At 46.8% G+C, this 11894-nt stretch overlaps 1 long non-coding RNA gene across 1 annotated transcript; it reads left to right on the top strand.

Annotated features, from left to right (window-relative positions):
- The first annotated feature begins 3088 nt into the window (after window positions 1–3088).
- Window positions 3089–6238, top strand: LOC118144473 (uncharacterized). The gene is made up of 3 exons (XR_004729283.2): window positions 3089–3330; window positions 4996–5251; window positions 5493–6238. It is a non-coding gene; the product is annotated as an uncharacterized LOC118144473 (long non-coding RNA).
- Window positions 6239–11894: the final 5656 nt, after the last annotated feature.

Below are 11894 nucleotides of genomic sequence, written 5' to 3'. Positions count from 1 at the left end.
GAAAGCAGGCAGGGTCATGTGACAGCACTGTGAGTTGGAGGAAGATCTGGACTCCTCTGGCCCCAGGGGCACAGTTGCTCACCTCAGTACTCACAAGGGGATGGTTTCTGGCTGCCCTTGGTGCAGGAGGGTGATGCTGTGATGCTGTACAGCTGAGGATGATGGATAATTCAGCATCACTGCTTGTGGCTGTCATAAAATGCTTTAGCTGGAGTAAGTATGCAAATTTTTTTAAGAGTCTCAAACTCTCTGCAGTTGAGATGCTTTTCATGCACCTTCAAAACTCTTGTAGAAACATCAACTTCACCCCCAACAAGGAGAGAGAAGAGGCCCTGGGATTGGGAGGGAGGGTTGTGATATTTCAGCAGGTCCTGAAACCACAGAGTCAAACCACCGCCTCACACTCATGCATTTGCCTCCCATTGATGCTGTTAGATGCAGTCCATTTAGCGTGACTTCACAAGCTGGAGGAAGAAGAGCCCAGAGAGCTCATTATCAGGAGCTGTCCAGGAAGGTGTGGGAACAAATTCTGAATTCATTAAACTTTCATTTGAATAATGAGTGCATGCTATTTATTTTATTGTTGGGCTGTTCCAAGACGAGCAATGAGGCTCCCTCCTGTGGAATGCCTGGTGGCTGGGGGCTGCCTTTCTCTGCTTGGAAGAAGTGAGAGATTCACTTTTAACTCCCTCTTATTGGAGGAAACACACACGTCTGGGACATTGCAGGGTGACTGTCAGCTCTTCTCCTGAGGCATGGCCTGGGGTTAGCCATGCATCATTTTGGCCATCCATCTGCATATTTTGAGACTGCTCTCTGTCGTAAGCACTACGGGCATCTAAAATCTGGTGATTTAATCTCCCTCCATTATATCTTAGTTTGTCATGGAGCAATGGTTTATTGCAATCTCTACTTTGACCAGGCAGTGAAAGCAAGAGGGATAGCATTCTGCTGGGTGCATGAGCCTACCGCAGGTGCGTCAGGAGACTGCTGAGGGAAGGGAGTTCTCACAAAATGTTTAGCGGCATTTGGTTGATGTCACCCCGGGTTCTGAGAAAGGATGGGTATTTCTGACCTGGAAAATGATTATTTGTCTTCACAGTTGGCTACGGGGGCTTGAGACTTTTACAGCCATTTACAGGTTAACCAAACGAAGCTTCATGTGCGTATTTTCCTTATAAACTCATGGCAGATGGTGTTGTAGAGTGACTGCACCTCTCGCACAGGATGTGAAGAAGTCAGACAGATTTCCACACCCCTTCATTTCCACACCACTGTTTTCACTCCATCTGGCGATGTGGTTTCATTGAATTTGTTCCCCCCATAGCAGTTCTTACCTGAATAAAAGCATCAGGGGTATTCATCCATTAATCTTAATTTGGGTCACAAGAACCCACACCAGCACTCAAAAGAATCACATTGAGAAAAGTGATTATAAGACAGTGATATTGAGGCCCAGTGCGGTGGCTCACACCCGTAATCCTAGCACTTTGGGAAGCTGAGGCAGGGGATCACTTGAGGTCAGGAGTTTGAGACCAGCCTGGGCAATCTGGTGAAACCCCATCTGCATTTGGAAATGTACTAAAAATAGATAAAGTAGCTGGGCATGGTGGCACATGTCTGTAATCCCAGCTACTTGGAAGTCTGAAGCATGAACATTACTTGAACCCAGGAGGCAGAGGTTGCAATGAACTGAGATTGTGCCATTGCACTCCAGCCTGGGCGACACAGTAAGACTCTGTCTCATAAAAAGAAAAAAAGGAAAAAGACAGTGACGCTAAAATCATAGTTACAGGCTTACTCAGCATAGACAGTATTCTGCATTTGGAAATGTATGGGTCTCTGGAAAGGCTGTATGCAACCTGAAATCCCCTGGGACATCTTCCTCACTGGCTTTCACAGATCTTAGAGCTTCACAATTATTTAATAGAACCTCTATTTCTCTGGGCTCCTCGGTGCTCCTTTGTATTAGTACCAAGTAATAAAATATTCAACTAAGAGGCTTGAAACAAGAGGAGTTATGTCATGACTATCTCAAGAAGCCGAGAGCTGGAGTCTCAGGGTTGTCTCAGGAGTTCTCCCATGATTCTAGGACCCCAGGCTCTTTCCCTCTTACTGTGCATGCTCCTCAGCATGTTGTCTGGCTTAATCTTACCTTCTCACAGTCTCTTGGTCACAATATGGCAGCCAGAACTCTAAGTATCACATCCTCACTCATTCACATCCAAACGCAGTAGGATGACAAGTGTTTTGTCTTCATCCTCTCCCATGCCCCTTTTCACAAGCAGGAAAAGCTACACAGGAGGTCACACGGATATCTTTTCAGATTCCATTGACTCATATTGGGTCCCATGTCCTCTATGAAGAGCCTGGGAAAGTGACTGTGTGTCCAGCATCAATTATTAAAGGACGCTGGCTCCATCAAGCAGAAGGAAGGAGAGAGAGCTGTGGGCAGGCACTCCAGAGCATTGTTGCCCGGGAAAATCTTTTTAATCCAGGTTTCCTCAGTGAGTAGTCAGGGATTAAGCTTCATCAGTCATCATTCTTTTTTGTGAATTAATTCTCCATCCCTCTTTTCCTTCTGGCAGGATCATCAGGTCTGATGAGGCTGGGGAAGGAATTTGCGGCGAGTACAGCAATGAGTGCATGTGGGGAGGGTCCCCGAGAGGTAATTCGGCTATCTGTCAAAAGGACAAGGATGCTCAGAGCTGCAGCCTGGAGGCCTGAGGCCTGAATCAACTGCACTGACCTGCCATGTTCAAACTGCACAGGAAAAACAAAAACATTATTTGCTTTAACAAAATTAGAAGCTTTTATAAAATTAAATGAAAATTCCAAATTTTGGCCTCTTGCAAAAAACACAGAAGACGGGAGACACTGGGTCTGCATCCTAGGAGTAGCACTCCAAGGAAGATGGGCTCCTGGGGGCGCCACTGCCCCCACCCCTACACCTCACCCCTGCTCCCCAGGCCTCCGCCTGCCAGGCTTTGAAACCCAGGCTGCTCTCCTGTCTCTGCTGGGCGTGCCCTGGGCTGGATGAACTAATAAAGGGCTGGCATTGTTGGGGGGGCACTTGGAGCAGGCCCATGACAGAAGCCCAACCAGAAACACCAACTCCTGCAGCTCTCCAGGCCTGGGCCATGGAGTAAAGTGGCATCACTCACAACATTCACAGGAGTGATGTGAAAGTCATGCTCTGTGAAGTATCTCACCCACAGCACTGTTTCCTGGGGCCCTCTTGATCCCTATTTTAAAATGAGGAGGCTGAGGCAATAAGGAAGTGGAGTCACTCCCCTGCATAACCAAAGGAAGACTCATTCCAGGGCCCTTGTGAGTTCAGCTTCTGAGGAGCCTAGCACCCTGGGCAGAAGCAAACACAGGTTTCCACCTCTTGACCGCAGATAGGTGGAGTAGTCCAATGCTGGGAGGGAATCTGGGGACCCTGACGGTTCTCTTTGGTAGGGGAAAGGGACACTGGTGGGTCTGGGAAGAGGGAGCTGGAGGATGAGGGGCCATCACCATTGAGCCAGTGTGATGGTCCCTATGTAGAGGAACCCCATGTGTGGAGGGGTCATGGGCACCCACCTCATGGTGGTTGTGATGGCAAATGGGCAAAGGTAGCACAGATCTCAGTGCAAGTGCCGGCACAGACAGTGCTCAGGAAAGGTCGCTTATGAGCTGGTTACATTTCTCTTAAAATCGCTGATTTGTCTGTCAGGATGCCATCACCCTATCAATTCAGGTGTTCCAGATACTAAATTCCTGTTAATTAAGAGGGTCAAGTTATAAGTTTATTAACCAAATACTTGATAAGCAACTCCATATTAACAGTATTCACAAGTACAAGGAGCATGAATATTACAACTTCTTATAGGAAAATAAACACGCAAAGAACATACGAGCAGGTCCCATTCATATGGCCCCAAAAGGCGAATGGAGATTCACTAGCATCTCATCACTAAAGGGCTTATGTTTCAAGTAGCCCAATCTAGTTTATATTTTCTTAAATACTACATTTTACAATAGAAACATATTTTTAAATCTTATATTTTAAACTTTAACACAATCCTAAACATCCCTTAATCTGTCACCCTTGAAGAGATTTAGGTGAATTTCATGGAGTTTTCTTCAAAAAAGAGACATATGAGACACTTTAAAAAGGAAATTTGTGTGTCTCTTTATTGTGGTCATATTCCAGCTTTACAAGGCCCCCATCAATGCTTCCAGAATGACTTGTTCTCCATCTTTCACATAAAAATCTCAGCCCCAAATGTTGAAAGCACAAAAAGAAGCTGCTTTCTTGATCTGTTCACACTGCTGTAAGAAAACACCATAAATCGGGTAGTTTGCAAACAATAGAAATCGATTTCTTACAGTTTTGGAGGCTGAAAGTCCAACACCCAGACACGGCAAAGCATTGAACTCCAGCTGCTGGCGTTTCCATCTCAACCCCACCTTTTCTTTAAATGTTTGTTGGTTTAAATCGTTAAGGACATTTAACACCAGATCTATCCCCTTGCTAGTTTTTTTTTTCTTTCTTGAGAAAGAGTCTCACTCTGTCACCCAGGCTGGAGTGCAATGGGGTGATCTCGGCTCACTGCAACCTCTACCTCCTGCGTTCAAGCAATTCTCCTGCTTCGGCCTCCTGTGTAGCTGGGATTACAGTCATGCACCACATGCCCAGATAAGTTTTGTGTTTTTAGTAGAGACGGGGTTTTACCGTGTTCGTCAGGCTGGTCTCAAACTCCTGACCTCGTGATCTATCCGCCTCTGCCTCCCAAAGTGCTGGGATTCCAGGCGTGAGCCACTGCACCTGGCCCCCTTACTAAATTTTAGAGTGTACAGTATGTATCGTTGACTGTAGGCACAGCGTTTTTAACAGATCTCTAGAAGGTATTTATCTTAAATAACTGAAACTCTATACCCATGGAACAGCAATTCCACACTTCCCCTCCCTCAGCCCCTGGCAATGACCATTCTTCTCTCTGCCTCTAGGAGTTTCTGCATTTTGGAGACCACATGCAGGCTGACTCCTGCAGACTTTATCCTTCTGGGACTGGCTAACTGAATGAGCATAACGCCCTTTGCATTCCTGTGTTCACTGCAGCATTTTCCACAACAGCTCAGATATGGGAACAGCCTCTGTGTCCACCTATGAATGAATGGATAAAGAAAAAGTGGCATGTTATTCAGCCCTTAAAAGAAGATTCTGCATATGTGACAACATGGATGAGCCCTCTCCTTTGTTTCTGTAAGTCAGGAGCTGATTTCATGGGTTTGTGGTCATGCCATTGCTAGGAAGGGTCTGCTCTGTGAGCATCATCTGGAAATTTTAGTAATTATGTTTTTCAGTCTGTGTTTAGTGACTTCTGATGGGACAACAGAGCATATTCCAGAGGCTGGGACTCTCAGCTTCGGCAGAGTCTTAGCTCCTGTGTCCTTCCTGGCCCCCAGAGGAGGTGTTGTACTGTCTGCTCCTTTTCCCCTGACAGGCTCTCCTCCCACCCTCAGCCAGGACTGCTGCTTCACCCCCAGGGCAGCAGCCAACCTATGCTGGTTGGGAAGTACCACATTCTACCATTGCTTCCTGCTCTATGGGCAGGTGTAGAAGACATCACGGTCGTCTGGATCCTCAGGGTCATGCACACTCCACATGGTGCATCCGAGTAACACAAGGAGGCAGCTGTTCCCACCCCAGGCTGGCAGCATCATGGCAAACTCGACAATAGACTCTGTAGGGGAAATCTCATCCACCCCTGGTCCAGATGCCAAGCCCAGCCTAGAATGCAGGTTGCAATGCCATAGGTCTTCTCTCTGTTATGAGCTGGGGTGGTGGACATGTGAGAGGAGGAGGTTGAGTTTCTGGGTCCCAGGTGGGGTCTGTATTTCCATTTCACACTGCAGACTACGTAGCCAGGCCTGGTGATAAGACTGGGATGTCTCCTTCAGCCTGGGTTCCTGTGGGAGGATGATGCTGAGAAGAGCCTTTACTCTTTACCCATGCTCACCAATAACATGAGGGAGAAATCTCTGTCATTGTGAGCAACAGAAATGCCTTGCTGTCATTACCTTGACGGAACCTTGACACTTCCGACATGCCCAGTGCCTGAGCTTCCTCCACTATATAAATGGAAATAATACCGGGTGCCTACCTCAAAATGCTTCTGTGGGGATTCCCTGAAATGCTGTGAAATAAATGACTTAGCATAGCACCCTTTATATATTAAATGTGCACTAATTATGAGCTTTATTCATGCATTTGCTTATTTTATTTGGGATGACATGAGAAGGGATTTGTGCTTCCTTCAACGCCTGGTCCCTGGATGGCCTGAGCCAAGTGTGTCCAGGAACCAGAGGGCACCAATCTATGAAACCCTGCAGGACTGGGGCTGAGCATGGCCTTCGTTTTTAGGTCATGGGCACTGGGATGAGTTTTCAGGCAGGAGGGGGCCCTAACTAGATGGAATGATTTAGAACAATCCCTCACAGGCTCCTCGGAACTAAGAGGAATGGGGAGCACTAACTGTGGACTGGCCGTCATCATTAGCCAAGCTGGCCAACCAGGACGTGGGGGACACAAGGCTGTCAGCTGTGTGACGTGAACTCAGCAGCCCATGTGCTTTTCACTTCACGTCCACCTCCCTAGCCTGCCCTTCCCACACTCCAGCCCCTGTGTGCCAGTAACTCAAGACTCACGCTATCTGAGCACCCAACACTCCCTTGCATGGGTTCGGCCATGTCTGAGAGCACATGCTACTCATGCTATCACCTGTGTACCCGGGCCTGTGCAAAGACATGAACACACACACACACACACACACACACACATTGAAAGTGACGTGGATTTTCTAGAAATAATTTCAAAAGACACGTGATTTCATTATTTTAAATAGAAAGTCACCATCACTTGCCACAAATAGAAGACACGCAAAACTATATTATAACAAAATGTTTAAAAATTCTAGCCACATTTAGTTTTCTGTTAAATTCTCTGTGCCAGAGGCCTGATTTCTTTTGCTATGAAAGAATATCAGGGCCAGGCGTGGTGGCTCACACCTGCAATCCCAGCACTTTGGGAGGCTGAGGTGGGCGGATGTCTTGAGGTCAGGAGTTAGACACCAACCTGGCCAACATGGCGTAACCCCATCTGTACTAAAAATACAAAAATTAGCCAGGCATGGTGGCACACACTGTAATTGCAGCTGCTAGGGAGGCTAAGGCAAGAGAGTCGCTTGAGCCTGGGAGGCAGAGGTTGCTGTGAGCTGAGATCACACCACTGCACTCCAGCCTGGGTGATAGAGCAAGACTCCATTTCAAAAAATAAAGATGAAAGAAGGAAAGAGAGAGAGAAAGAAAGAGAGAAAGAGAGAAAAAAAGAGAGAAAGAAAGTAAAGAGAGAAAGACAGAAAAAGAGAGAGAGAAAGAAAGAAAAAGAAAGAAAGAAAGAGAGAGAGAGAAAGAGGAAGGAAGGAAGGAAGGTGGGAGGGAAGGAAGGAAGGAGGGAAGGAGGGAAGGAAGGAGGGAGGGAAGGAAGGAAAGAGGGAAGGAGGGAAGGAAGAAGGGAAGGAAGAAGGGAAGGAGGGAAGGAAGGAGGGAGGGAAGGAAGGAAAGAGGGAAGGAGGGAAGGAAGAAGGGAAGGAGGGAAGGAAGGAAGGAAGAGAGAGAGAAAGTGAGAGAGAAAGAAAGACGGAAGGAAGGAGGAAAGGTCAGCAGGGTTAAAGGCAAAAGGTGCACATTCCATGAGAATGACTCAAAGATATTAATATGAAATTATTCTGTGATTAAAACAATTCTATGACTGTCTAAGCATCTAAATCGTCTCCTTGCTAAAGATGACCATCACCCATTCCACCAGGGGTCTGTTCTTCACCTTCTATGACCCAGGGCCCTTGGAGAGTAGAAACGCTCTTGTATGAATGGGTGGACACACAGGTGATGCAGCGGCAGGAGTTTCTGTCTGCCATGACGGGGACGTTTTCTGACAAGGTGCAAAGGAAGGTGCCTCAAGTGCTCCAGAATTATTCTTCATCTAGAAATAACCTTATCTTAAGCCATTACTTCCTGCAATATTTTTTACTTGTTCTCTTGAAAACAAGGAGATAATCCTGCCTTTGGATACCCCAAAACTTTGCTGCACATATTAGAATTTAGTTCTTCAGTTTCTTAGGTTTTCAAAAAATTCATCCTGAAGAATGTTTCTTAAGTCGAGTGTTTTTCTCCAGAGGGCAATATATGTTATGAGGAGGTGAGCTGTGGATTTAGCATTCTGCTTGCGTTTTATACTAAACCGTTACGGGATCTCAGTTTCATCTCTGGGATGGAGATAATATTCCGAGTGTCACATTTCTTTTCCACTGCAGTGGTTTCAGGCATAGTCACTGAAGATACGTATAGCAAATCCTTCCATGTTTCTGTAAAGTGAAAAATCGATAACGGGGATCGGAATCTCCGTCTCCCTCAGCCCAGATTCATTCTTCTTCCTCTTTGTGGTGTATACTTTCCATGTATGATCGATCAGACTTTAATGGAGGAGCATTTTTGCCTTTGAGGAGAAAAGAGAGCTACTTCACTGACTGTGAGTAAATGAGGATTCTTTGAAGACGTGGAGGGCTTGTGTCCCTCTGTGCTGTGCGCAGCACACGCCTGCCCTGTTCATCTTCGTCCTGGTTGCACCTGTGCAAAGAAATGCCCAGGGACTGTGCTGCCCATGCAGGGACCCCAGAGGGTGAGGTTTCTCAGTGCGCCTCGCGCCTTCGGGGTGACGTGAGGCATTGCAGCAAGTGAGCATTGAATCTGAGGGCTCAGGAGCACCTTCTACCATTGCTCCATTTGATCATGTGCCAGATGGCCTCTGGCGAGTCACTTAAATTCTCTGGGCCTCCTCTGAAAATTAGATCCAATGACACCAGCGCTTCCTGTTTCATAGGATTGCATGGGGCTCCCAGGCAACTCCACAACAAACTGTGGAATATGAGGCAAGAGATACACAAACAAGCATGTGCATTACTCAGACAAAGGCTGCGTCCTATGAGATAAGGGGCCGTGTTCTTGTAAGATTCCTGTGAGCTTTGTAGGCTTCAGGGGCTGAAGGAAAAGAATTTCAAATGAATGAAGAAAGAAGAATCAGACAGGAATGTGGACATGTGCGATCTCAGCTACAGAGCATCCTGCCCAAGAAAACCTGGCACACTCCATGTGACATCCTGCCCCAAACTGTTAAATAAACTAGTAACTCACTGAAATCCTTCAGCTTATAAGATGCCAGACAAAAAAGAAACAACTTCTGGAGATGTTGAAACTCTCTCTGCTTATGAGATAGAAGAACTGGCTGAAATTGATTGGAACCAATGTGTCCAAATGAAGTTTGCACAGAAAGAGCTTGTTGATGTCACAGCCTCAGTCAAGTTTGGCCACGTTTCATACTAACTCCCTGTGAATTTGCACGTGAGAGCCGTGAGGAGGTGTGAAGGGAAAACTGTGCGAGCCTGAGGACTTTCCAGACCTCCCTTTTCCTTCTACCAATTACCTACTAACCCAAGAATCCACCCCCTAAACCTTTTCTAATGAAGTTACTGCCTTAAGGTCAGCACGGGAAGGCAGATTTGAGCTGCACTTCTCTCTCCTTATTGGTTGATCTACAATAAGAAGCTTTTATTATTTTCTCAAAAAAGAAAACCAGTGTCTTGGTATTTGCCTCTAGCGCACCGTGAAGTGAGCCCCTTTGGCTGAATAACACGTGCATGGAGTAGGCGCCAGCCACAGCTTAACTCCAAGCTGCATTTTCCTGCTGGACCACCTGAGCCTTGGGTGGCTAGATCCTACAGGGTGGTTGCTTCCTGGCTTCAGAGTCTCATCCATTTTCCTGAGTACCATTAAAATATATTAATTTCTGCATGTGCCTTGGCCATGGAAGGGATGAGTGTCTCCTCTCCCGGGCTCCCCGATGGTTGCCAGGCACCTGTTTCTGTCTGAAATAGGACAACACACAGGATTTCAGTCTGTGCGTTCTGCTGGAGCAGGGCCCTGGCAACCAGGGGTGGAGCTGCACAAGCCTTTGGTCCCATGGAGGGCCCGCTGGCTGCCAGCCTCCTTACCTCAACTCCTCCTGGTGATGACCAAGGCTTGGTGCTGACGTCTGAAGACTTAAGCAAGGCCGGGGTCGCACTGGGTTTCACTGGGAGATGACGGTATTGCTTTGTTTGTTTTCGTAATAAGCCAGCAGGATGTGAAGAGGGAAAACGAAGTGATCACAAGTGTTTCGTCCTTCCCAAATTGAAGAATAACAGAATCCATAAAAATTATGGCTTGATTTTAAAAGTCTAAAAAAGCCTGAAGTCACTCCAGCTCTTCAAAAACTTAGAAACACTGAATTTGGCAGCAAACCATGAGAATTTGTTGGCTTTCTTCTTTTCTTTCTTTCTCTTTCTCTCCCCTCCCTCCTTTCCTTCCTTCCCTCCCTCCTTCCTTCCCTCCCTCCTTCCTTCCCTCCTTTCCTTCCTTCCCTCCCTCCTTCCTTCCTTTCTTCCTTCCTTCCCTCCTTTCCTTCCCTCCCTCCCTCCCTTCCTTCCTTCTTTCCTTCCTTCCTTTCTTCCCTCCCTCACTCCCTCCCTCCCTCCTTCCTTCCTTTCTTCCTTCCCTCCTTTCCTCCCTCCCTCCTTCCTTCCTTTCTTCCTTCCCTCCTTTCCTTCCTTCCTTCTTTCCCTCCTTCCTTTCTTCCTTCCTTCCTTCCCTCCCTCCCTCCCTCCTTCCTTCCCTCTTTTCCTTCCCTCCCTCCCTCCTTCCTTCCCTCTTTCCTTCCCTCCCTCCCTCCTTCCTTCCCTCTTTTCCTTCCCTCCCTCCCTCCTTTCTTCCCTCTTTTCCTTCCCTCCCTCCCTTCCTTCCTCCTTTCCTTCCTTCCTTCCCTCCTTCCTTCCCTCCCTCCCTCCCTCCCTCCCTCCCTCCCTCCCTCCCTCCCTCCCTTCCTTCCTTCCTTCCTTCCTTCCTTCCTTCCTTCCTTCCTTCCTTCCTCCTTTCCTTCCTTCCCTCCTTTCTGTTTCTTTTATTTTCTTTACTTTTATTTTTTTCCTAAAGACAGAGCTACTCAAAAATTAAGCAGAAAGAGAGAAACCCACTGATTGCATTCAAGATGTGTTTATGGGCCCACGTGTGTTTAAGGCTGATATTCAAAAATTAATATGGTCACTAGAAAATAGCAATCTATCCCACAGGTTCATGAAGACAAAGACAAAAATTCCCTAAAATGATCTCAGAAGAGTGAAGAATATCAGAAAATGTTAACAGACAGATCAGACAAAAATGTAGATTTTCTGGAAAGTCTAAAACTCCTTTCCTAATAGGCCTAACAATTAAAAGAAGAGGTAGCCAATCTCAGTGAACCTAGAAAAGCCACATTCACAAGCAGAGGCCAAGTTTCACATGACAGATAATGACAGATCTGAGCTCTGTCTACAGTCAGGAAAGTCTGACACCCTCACCCGGCCCCCTTCATGATGGTAACGCCTTGGGGGGCAGAGAGCGTGCCTTGGAATAGGACACAACGAGTGAATCCAGAGACCAGACGACATGGATGATCGAGCAGCAGCTGCTTTAAAGGGGCTGCCGTCTGCTGCTAAGGTAGGTTATTTTTAAACCTCAGACGAGAAAATGCAGGAAATGCATTACGATTTTCTGAACAAAGCAAAATAAATGGACTACTTGGAGTTTGAAATAATAGTCTCTATGCCGAGAAAGCCCTTCACGGTTAGAAAATGCACAGCCTGACAATGAGATCCGAGAGCTTCCGCTGTCACGCACGTCAGCTGCCTGCACTTTTTCAAGGACATGCACTAAAATTCCACAAAAAGTTCTCAGAGGAGGTAGAGATGGAGCAATAGCTTTCTATGGTATGTGAATAT

The sequence above is a fragment of the Callithrix jacchus genome, chromosome 9 (genome assembly GCF_049354715.1).
Source record: "Callithrix jacchus isolate 240 chromosome 9, calJac240_pri, whole genome shotgun sequence".
In the NCBI taxonomy this organism is placed as follows: Eukaryota; Metazoa; Chordata; class Mammalia; order Primates; family Cebidae; genus Callithrix; species Callithrix jacchus.
Note: the sequence above shows the minus strand (reverse complement) of the source record. Positions and strands in the feature narration are given on the sequence as shown.